This window comes from Macaca mulatta, chromosome 10 (assembly GCF_049350105.2).
Source record: "Macaca mulatta isolate MMU2019108-1 chromosome 10, T2T-MMU8v2.0, whole genome shotgun sequence".
Classification (NCBI taxonomy): Eukaryota; Metazoa; Chordata; class Mammalia; order Primates; family Cercopithecidae; genus Macaca; species Macaca mulatta.
Window position 1 is genome coordinate 86,464,287 of NC_133415.1, and position 10,177 is coordinate 86,474,463.

The following is a 10,177-nucleotide window of genomic DNA, read 5'->3' on the forward strand; positions in this document are numbered from 1 at the left end:
TGGGATTACAGGCGTGCACCACCACACCGGGCTAATTTTTGTATTTTTAGTAGAGATGGGGTGTCACCATGTTGGCCAGGCTGGTCTGGAACTCCTGACATCAGGTGATCCACTCGCCTTGGCCTCCCAAAGCACTGGGATTACAGGCATGAGCCACTGCACTCGGCCTCTGGCTTTCTTTTCAAACAGCAGTATCTGGCTATACTGGCCAGGCCATCACAGTGCTAAACAGTTGCTGTCCCCCAGCTAGCCAGGGCCTTACCCTCCAGGCCACCAGAGTCCTTCCCTGGCATGCCTCACTCAGTTCTTGCCCTGCCATTCCAGGGATGAGCGGCCACCCTTCATGTACAGTGCCTGGCACAGAGTGAGCACCCAAAAACTATGAGCTACTGTTAATCTTACTACTGCCAAGGAACTGACTGGTACCAGCACAGCTTCTCTGCCTTGTAAGTAACTAAAGATAATATATGGACAGGCTGGGTGTGGTGGCTCATGCCTGTAATTCCAGCACTTTGGGATGTTGAGACAGGTGGATCACCTGAGGTCAGGAGTTCTACTAAAAATACAAAAATTAGCCGGGCATGGTGGCAGGCACCTGTAATCCCAGCTACACAGGAGGCTGAGGCAGGAGAATTGCTTGAACCTGGGAGGCAGAGGTTGCAGTGAGCCAAGACTACACCATTGCATTCCAGCCTGGGCGACAAGAGTGAAACTCCATCTAAAAACAAACAAACAACAACAACAACAAAACATGGACATAGAAGAGAGGGAAAAGTGGGTATTCGTGGCTGGGCGTGGTGGTTCACGCCTGTAATTCCAGCACTTTGGGAAGCCGAGGTGGGTGGATCAGGTGGGTCAGGAGTTCGAGAGTAGCCTGACCAACCTAGTGAAACCCCATCTCTATTAAAAATACAAAAATTAGCTGGGTGTGGTGGCAGGCGACTGTAATCTCAGCTACTTGGGAGGCTGAGGTAGAAGAATCACTTGAACCCGGGAGGTGGAGGTTGCAGTGAGCTGACATCAAGCCATTGCACTCCAACCTGGGCAACAGATTGAGACTCCATCTCAAAAAAAAAAAAAAAAAAAAGTGGATATTTGTGATCAAACAGCAGACAGGGGGTTTGGTGCCAGCCAACAGCCTGGCTGTGTGGCCTTGGCCAAGTCCTTCACCATCAGTCGGTCCATATGTTCCGTGGGTATGGGCCAGAGCCAGAGGGTCTGAGGTCCAAGGTAACTGCATAGGTCTCAGTCGACTCTCGAGTCTCCCCCCAGCACTGGTCACTCCCTGAGTGCAGGCTCTGGGGAACTCCCTTCTCTCCAAGCCTCACACGGGGCAACTTCCTTTCTCTTCATCACCCAAGCCTCTCAGGAGGGGTCATGCTTTTCCAAGGAGTGGGGCAAAACTGGACATATTACTATTGCCTCCCCTGACTGGGGCCACAGTGAAGGTGGGAGTAGGAGGCCTTTACAGTTGAGGGGCTCAGTTTTTTCATCTGTAAAATGGTGATGATAATAATCATAGTGTTTACCTGATGGAGTTGTTGGGACATTGAGTTATTAACATGCCTGGCACATAGGGAGTGGTCAATGTGAATGTCGGCTGTTGTGAAGAGTGCAGAATGACTCCCTGAAGCAGCTTGCCTACATTCCTCTCTCGATTTTTCCTCTGAAGAAATGCTTCTTGCTGGGCGCAATGGTTCACACCTATAATCCCAGCACTTTGGGAGGCCAAGGCGGGCGGATCACCTGAGGTCAGGAGTTCGAGACCAGCCTGGCCAACATGGTGAAACCCCGTTTCTACTAAAAGTACAAAAATTATCCGGGCGTGGTGGCAGATGCCTGTAATCCCAGCTACTCAGGAGGCTGAGGCAGGAGAATCACTTGAGCCTGGGAGGCGGAGGTTGCAGTGAGCCAAGATCACACCAACTATACTCCAGCCTGGGTGACAGAGCAAAACTCCGTCTCATAAAAAAACAAAACAATAAAAAAATTAGCCAGGTGTGGTGGCACACGCCTGTAATCCCAGCTACTTGGGAGGCTGAGGCAGGAGAGTTGCTTGAACCCCGGAAATGGAGATTGCAGTGAGCTGAGATCGCGCCACTGCACTCCAGCCTTGGTGACAGAATGAGACTGTCTCAAAAAAAGAAAAAAAAAAAGAAAAAAGAAAAACTTCTTGTTAGGCTGCAGAATAGGAGAATTTTCATGAAGCAATTCCTGCACTGCCTCCCACATTCTATTAGCCACAAGGAGGAAAAAAAAAAAACCTCTATGTTTGGAGGGCAATGAAGCGTGTAAAATGAAATAATACCATAATCCATTGATTCTGAGACCTTTTCTTTCATATTTTAACCTCTCTGAAATTGAGGTGCATCCTAGGATCCGTGGAATATCCATTTGTAGTCAGTAACTATTTTTCTTAGGGGCTCAAAATGGCATATCTCATATTGGATGGCATCTTAGAAGTGACAAGCTGTGGTGTACAAAAAGTGCCAGGCTCAGGGCCTGCCGCGTCACAGGCCCTCAGGTTGTCCTCATGACCTTCAGCATCCCCAGCACATTCGAGGCTGGTCATGGTGGAGCGATCAGCTTTTCTTTCTTTTTGTCATTTTCTCACTGACACCTGCTGACCTGCATTTGGTCCCCGGCTTGACAGGCACATGGCAAAGGCAGTCAGGGAGGCGTATGGGGAGGGCTCAGGATGGGAAGAGAAAGACTTTTTATAATATATTAAGATATTCAAAGAGGAGGAGCCAGAGATTCTTTTTTTTTTTTTTTTTTTTTCAAACAAACAAACAAAAAAATCCCTGCTGGAAGCCAGAGTTATATATATGCCACACAGACCAGGAAACCCAGCAGGCCTCCCGGAGCTGGCAGCAAACCGAAACACGGGTATTGTGTCCAGGCCACTGGCTGGCTGAGGGACATTGTTAGGGCCTGGCCCTGTCTGGGAAGAGGGGGGTGGCGGGGGAAGGGGGAGTGTGTTCCCATGACTCCCTGGGGAGTAACAACAATCGGGCCAGCTGGGAAGCCGGGGATGCCAGGGGCCCAGTGGGCAGGAGGCAGGTCCCCGAGGGGCCATAGAGGGCACTGAGGGGGCTGAGGAGGTGGGGTGCGAGGGAAGGAAGGTCAGGGTCTGTTTCTTAGCTGGGAGGCAAGGCCTAGGAGGGGAACTATGGGCATCCTTCACTACACCCCTCTCCCTCACCCCCCACCAAAGCCCTGGGCCACTGTGTCTCTCTCCAAAGTGCACCCCAGATGTGCCCACTCTTCTCTACCTCTGTCGTCGCCCACCCTGGTCTCCCTCCAGGACCACCATGTGGCTTCCTCACTGGGATGTATGCCGCCGGCCTGGCCCCTACACTCTGTTCTATACACTAACTAGAAGCATCTTCCCCAAACATAACCATCATCACGTCACTCCCCAGCCTAAACCTGCCACAGGCCGGGCGCGGTGGCTCAAGCCTGTAATCCCAGCACTTTGGGAGGCCGAGACGGGCGGATCACGAGGTCAGGAGATCAAGACCATCCTGGCTAACCCGGTGAAACCCCGTCTCTAGTAAAAAATACAAAAAAAAAAAATAGCCGGGCGAGGTGGCGAGCGTCTGTAGTCCCAGCTACTCGGGAGGCTGAGGCAGGAGAATGGCGTGAACCCGGGAGGCGGAGCTTGCAGTGAGCCGAGACCCGGCCACTGCACTCCAGCCTGGGTGACCGAGCGAGACTCCGTCTCAAAAAAAAAAACAAAACAAAAACAAAACCTGCCACAGGCTGCCCGCCACACTTAGAAGAAAACCCAGACCCCTTGCCCTGGCCCATGAAGCCTGCCTGGTGGATCCAGCTGGCCTCCCGGCTTCACCTCCAGCGAGCCCCACCCCTGCACTCAGTCAGTCACGCTGGCCCCTTCCTGGCCTTGGAATGCCTTGGGCTGCTCCCTCCTCAGGGCCTGTGCACTTGCAGAACCCTTGATTGGAACGACCTTCCTCTAGCCTTGCAGAGCTCCCTCCTCAGTATTCAGGGCTCAGAGCAAACATCACCTCCTCAGAGAGGCCTTCCCCAGAAAACAGCCTCCCATTCTCTCCTCCCAAGCCCCTCTATCACACTGCCCTGTATGACTTCATGGCACCCACCACTCTCCAAAGTTCTGGAATATCACATCACTGGTCAGTCTTCCCTCCTTAGGCTATGAGCCCCACGTGGTAACTGCCTTCTTTTGTCACTGAATCCTGGCCTCCACCATCACCTGGCACTTTCTAAGAATTCAGCCAACATTAGCCAGTATTCGTATGATTCCTGTGCTCAAGGCTCGGTAAACCATGCCAGCTGCGGCTGGGTACGGTGGCTCATGTCTGTAATCCCAGCACTTTGGGAGGCCAAGGCGGGCGGATCACTTGAGGCCAGGAGTTCAAGACCAGCCTGGCCGGCCAGGCGCGGTGGTTCATGCCTGTAATCCCAGCACTTTGGGAGGCCGAGACGGGCGGATCACAAGGTCAGGAGATCGAGACCATCCTGGCTAACACGGTAAAATACAAAAAATTAGCCGGGCGTGGTGGCAGGTGCCTGTAGTCCCAGCTTCTCGGGAGGCTGAGGCAGGAGAATGGCGTGAACCCAGGAGGTGGAGCTTGCAGTGAGCCAAGATCGTGCCACTGCACTCCAGCCTGGGCGACAGAGCAAGACTCCGTCTCAAAAAAAAAAAAAAAAAAAAAGACCAGCCTGGCCAACATGGTGAAAACCCGTCTGTACTACAAATACAAAACTTAGCTGGGCGTGGTGGCACTCATCTGTAATCCCAGCTAGGCAGGAGGCTGAGGCAGGAGGATCACTTGAACGCAAGAGACAAAGGTTGCACTGAGCCGAGATCAAACCACTACACTCCAGCCTGGGAAAGAGAATGAGGCTTCTTCTCAAAATAAATAAATAAATAACAACAACAACAAAAAGACACAATGCCAGCTGCTATGCGGTCAGGTGGGGATGACTTTTTTTTTTTTTTTTTGGAGACGGAGTTTCACTCTTGTTGCCCAGGTTGGAATGCAATGGCGTGATCTCGGCTCACCACAACCTCTGCCTCCTCCCAGGTTCAAGCGATTCTCCTGCCTCAGCCTCCCTAGTAGCTGGGATTACAGGCATGTGCCACCACGCCTGGCTAATTTTGTATTTTTAGTAGAGACGGGGTTTCTCCATGTTGGTCAGGCTGGTCTCGAACTGCCGACCTCAGGTGATCTGCCCACCTTGGCCTCCCAAAGTGCTGGGATTACAGGCATGAGCCACTGTGCCCGGCCAGGGAAGGCTACTCTTGAGCACAGACTCAGAATCTGGGACCCATGGACCCCAAGTTCCATGAACTTAGACAGAAAAAAAAATTACATTTTTATTTTCACTAGCCTCTAACTGCAATGGAACATTTCCTTCCATTTTGAATGTAGGCAACGAACCAGAGGGCTGTTGGCAGCATGTGGGACTTTGTACCCAATAGAAATCACAGCTGTTTCCATCTCCCCTCCCAGTGCTGCGGGTACCCTGGGATATGCTCATGCTTATCCTACCTTTGAAATCATGGCCATTTTGAACCTCATGCTAGATCCTTTTATTTTATTTATTTATTTTGAGACGAAGTCTCGCTCTCGTCCCCAGGCTGGAGTGCAATAGCGCGATCTTGGCTCACTGCAACCTCCGCCTCCCAAGTTCAAGTGATTCTCCTGCCTCAGCCTCCCGAGTAGCTGGGACTACAGGCATGTGCCACCATGCCTGGCTAATTTTTGTAGTTTCAGTAGAGATGGGGTTTCACCACGTTGGTTAGGCTGGTCTCAACTCCTTACCTCAGGTGATCCACCTGCCTCAGCCTCCCAAAGTCCTGGGATTACAAGCGTGAGCCACTGCAACTGGCCAGATCTTGTTATTTAGTGTGTTAAAGAAAGAACATGGCGAGGCACTGTGGCTCATGCTTGTAATCCCAGAACTTTGGGAGGCCGAGGCAGGCGGATCACGAGGGCAAGAGATCAAGACCAGCCTGACCAACATGGTGAAACTCCGTCTCTACTAAAAATACAAAAATTAGCTGGGCGTGTTGGCACATGCCTGTAGTCCCAGCTACTTGAAAGGTTGAGGCAGGAGAATCGCTTGAACCTGGGAGGCAGAGGTTGCAGTGAGCCTCAATTACACCACTCCACTCCAGCCTGGCAACAGAGTGAGACTCCATCTCAAAAATAAATTTAAAAAAAAAAAAAAAGGAGTGTCCTAAAGGAGCTGATGTGGTCTGGCCCTGATCCTTCTTCCAGCTGACATCCAGCCCATGAGGAGAAGCTGGAGGGAGAGGCCGGAAAAGCAATGAGAATGAGGCTTCTGACACAGACACTGGGACCCACACTTCCATTCCGCCTGGCTTCTGTCTTCTTTATTAAATTATGACATCTGCAGCAGTTTTGAGAGTCCCAGCACAGAAAACAGGGCGCCTCTGTTCAGAAACCATTTCTCAGAACAAAACTCAGGAGAGCTCAGCTCTCCCTCTGTCTTCTTTATTTTTTAATTAATTTATTTCACTTTTAGTTTTTATCTGAAGGACTACATGATCATTATCTCCCTCTGTCTTCTATCTGGGTGGCTGAGACCAGCATGGGTCCCACTCTACAGGGCACCCTCTGCTGAAAATCAAAACTTGCTCACCCCAAATGCCCTTCAAGGCTGAACTAAGACAGACTCTCCCCCTGTGAATCTGGAACAAGACAAGGAAGGGGAAGAAAAAAAAAACATTTCTTTTTATAAAGATCCTCAAATTTGTCATAGAAAGCAACCCATCTGAAGTCACAAATTGTGGTGACGTGGGCTTCGTTTTGAGAGGTTGAGTACAGTATGGCATTCTGGTTTAGGAGAGAGCCACGTTCAAAGTCTGATTCTTATACACCCCAAATGCACTCATGGGAAGGGAAAAGTGAACAATGTGGAAGGAAACACTGTCACCAGAATCCCTTCTGGAGCCTCAATGTGGAAGACTGCAGTGGCGAGCATCACACAAGGCAGCTTCTTGGCGTCTGGGCCTGTGAGTCACCGCGCTCACATGGGTTCACTTAGCATCTCTAATTTGGGAGCAGAGCAGCAGAAGAGGCCCAAATTAACTTGAGTTTTGTCCTTCCTCTTTTACTTGGAGTTCCGTGGGCCTGAATGCTTGGTGTCATCTACTGTAAGGCTCAGGACACCTGGGACCATCATCTTCACACTGATCATGGCAAGGATCTGCCCAAGATATCTGGGAGGGGAAGTTGTCAGGGGTGTAGGGGGAAACAGGCTCAAAGAAAAGACTCACTTTTATATCGGATTCTTGATCAAAGAGAAACCAGACACACAGAGGACAAGGAAGAAATGCCAAAGAGTTGAGACGACACTGCAACGTAAGTTTAAGACAAAAATACATGGCTGTGCATAGAATATTTCAGGAAGGCTGTATGAGAAAGTGCTAACAGTGGGTGCCACCGCAAAGGAAGGGCCTGGGGGTGCAGCACAGGTGTAGGAAGGAATCTGACTTTTCCCTGTTATACTTTTTATTTATTTATTTATTTATTTATTTTATTTTTTTTGAGACGGAGTCCCGCTCTGTCACCCAGACTGGAGTGCAGTGGCCGGATCTCAGCTCACTGCAAGCTCTGCCTCCCGGGTTCACGCCATTCTCCTGCCTCAGCCTCCCGAGTAGCTGGGACTACAGGCGCCCGCCACCTCGCCCGGCTAGTTTTTTGTATTTTTTAGTAGAGACGGAGTTTCTCCGTGTTAGCCAGGATGGTCTCGATCTCCTGACCTTGTGATCCGCCCATCTCGGCCTCCCAAAGTGCTGGGATTACAGGCTTGAGCCACCGCGCCCGGCCTATTTTTTTTTTTTCTTTTTGAGACAGAGTTTTGCTCTGTCACCCAGGCTAGAGTGCAGGGGTGTGGTCTCGGCTCACTGCTACCTCCGCCTCCCGGGTTCAAGCGATGCTCCCGCCTCTGCCTCCCAAGTAGCTGGGATTACAGGCACGTGCCACCATACCCAGTTCATCTTTGTATTTTTAGTAGAGACGGGGTTTCGCCATGTTGGCCAGGTTGGTCTTGAACTCCTGACCTAAAGTGATCCACCTGGCTCGGCCTCCCAAAGTGCTGGGATTACAGGTGAGAGCCACCATGCCCGGCCCCTTTTTTTTGCAGGGGGAGGGGAAAGGGGTCTCACTCAGTGTCACCCAGACTAGAGTGCAGTGGCATGATCACAGCTCACTGCAGCCTTAACCTCCTGGGTTCAGGTGATCCCCCCACCTCAGCCTCCCCAGTAGCTGGGACTATATGTGCATGCCACCACACCAGGCTGATTGTAATTTTTATAGAGACAGGGTCTCCCTATGTTGCCCAGGCTGGTCTTGAACTCCTGGGCTCTAGCAATGAGCCTGCTTCAGGCTCCCAGTGTTAGGATTATAGCATGAGCCACTATGCTTGGCTACAGACTTTTTATAACTTTGAATTTTGTACTATGTGTAGTATTGATTTAAAAATATATTTTTTAGGTCGGGTATGGTGGCTCACGCCTGTAATCCCAGCACTTTGGGAGGCTGAGGCGGATGGATCACAAGGTCAGGAGATCGAGACCATCCTGGCCAACATGGTGAAACTCCATCTCTACTAAAAAAAATACAAAAAATTAGCCAGGCACGGTGGCAGGTGTCTGTAGTCCCAGCTACTCGGGAGGCTGAGGCAGGAGAATGGTGTGAACCTGGGAGGAGAAGCTTGCAGTGTGCCGAGATCATGCCACTGCACTTCAGCCTGGGCGACAGTGTGAGACTCTTGTCTCAAAAAATATATATATACATATATATGTGTATATATGTGTGTGTGTATATATATATATATTTAGTCTTACACATCAAAAGAATTAACAGGATTGTAGCAGGTGTTTAGTAAGTAGAGGTTAAACCATTCTATTTCAGGAACTAGAGTTTAGGAAGCATAGTGCTTACTGTGTGACAAGAGCCCTCTGGCCATCCCTGTTTTACAGGTCTTAGAGAATGGAGCGCAGCTAGGAAGGAGCCAAACGGGACTCCTCTCAGATCTGCTGGAAGCCAAAGCCCTGTTCCCCGGCGCGGACCACACCGCCTTCCTCCCTGGAGTGTGCAGTTGGAAGCACCAGATGCTCTAGCAGCATCCAGAGAGATGCCATCTGGGAGGGAAACCTATTCTTAGAGAGCAGAGACAGTCGGTGGCGGAGCTGGCCAACCCCCAGCAGCAGTGGGGGGACTTCAGGAGGGCAGGCGGCCAAGGTTTCACCTTCAGCTGGGGGCAGGACAGGCTAAAAGCAGGGTGTGCTCAGTCCTCAGGGGCACCCTTCCTCTACATTTGGATGCTCTATTGGAAATAACAGCATTTATTGAGGACTCGCTTTAACTGTGTCATAGTCTTTAACCTTCCAGACCACTCGATGAGGTGTGTGCTACAACGCCTAGTTTATCAATGAGGAAACAGAGGCACAGAATGGCTCAGTCACTTGCCCAAGGAAACTGTGGAGCCAGGGCTTGAGCCTAGGCACTCTGGCTCCAAAGCCGATGTCCCTGACCACCATGCTATACTGCCTCTCAACCTACTGTCCAGAGGCCAATTCTAGTTTGGGTTCCCCCAGTAGCAGACTCTAAGATAAGGATTTGAGTGCAAGTGGTTCATATGGGAAGTGGTCCCAGGAAGCACTCGTAGGGGCATGAGGAAGGGAGACAGGGAGGGTGTTTGAGGCTCAGCCCTGCTTGGCTGGGAGTCCGTGTGGAGCACACGCTTCTGAGGTATGCCACCCGAGGGCTGAGGGCTGCGGGCTGTGGGAGTGGGGTTACTTATCAGTCATTGGTTGAGGGTTGCTCCAGGGATGTGTTCATTCCCCAGTCCTCCAGGCCTGCCAAAGGCTGGCAAAGGAGGCACCAGTGACAAGCTAGAGTCCTCAGGCAGAAAGACAGAGGAGTAACCACTGGCAAAGCTGGCTGGTGTGCACGAGAGTGGTCAGTTAGAGGGGCTATAGGCAGGGCACCCCCACCATCTGCTATAAAACCTGCTTGGTGATGGCCCAAGCCCTCTGCCCTCCCCAATCCCTAGAGCAGCGGTCCCCAACCGTTCTGGCACCAGAGACCAGTTTTGGGGAAGACAATTTTTCCATGGACCAGTGGGGAGGGGACATGGTTTCAAGATGATTCAA

The 10,177-nt window shown here is 51.1% G+C and overlaps 1 long non-coding RNA gene across 1 annotated transcript; it reads left to right on the plus strand.

Moving 5' to 3' along the window:
• Nucleotides 1-2,751: 2,751 nt before the first annotated feature.
• Nucleotides 2,752-3,749, plus strand: LOC144332084 (uncharacterized). The gene is made up of 2 exons (XR_013399835.1): nucleotides 2,752-3,451; nucleotides 3,592-3,749. It is a non-coding gene; the product is annotated as an uncharacterized LOC144332084 (long non-coding RNA).
• Nucleotides 3,750-10,177: the final 6,428 nt, after the last annotated feature.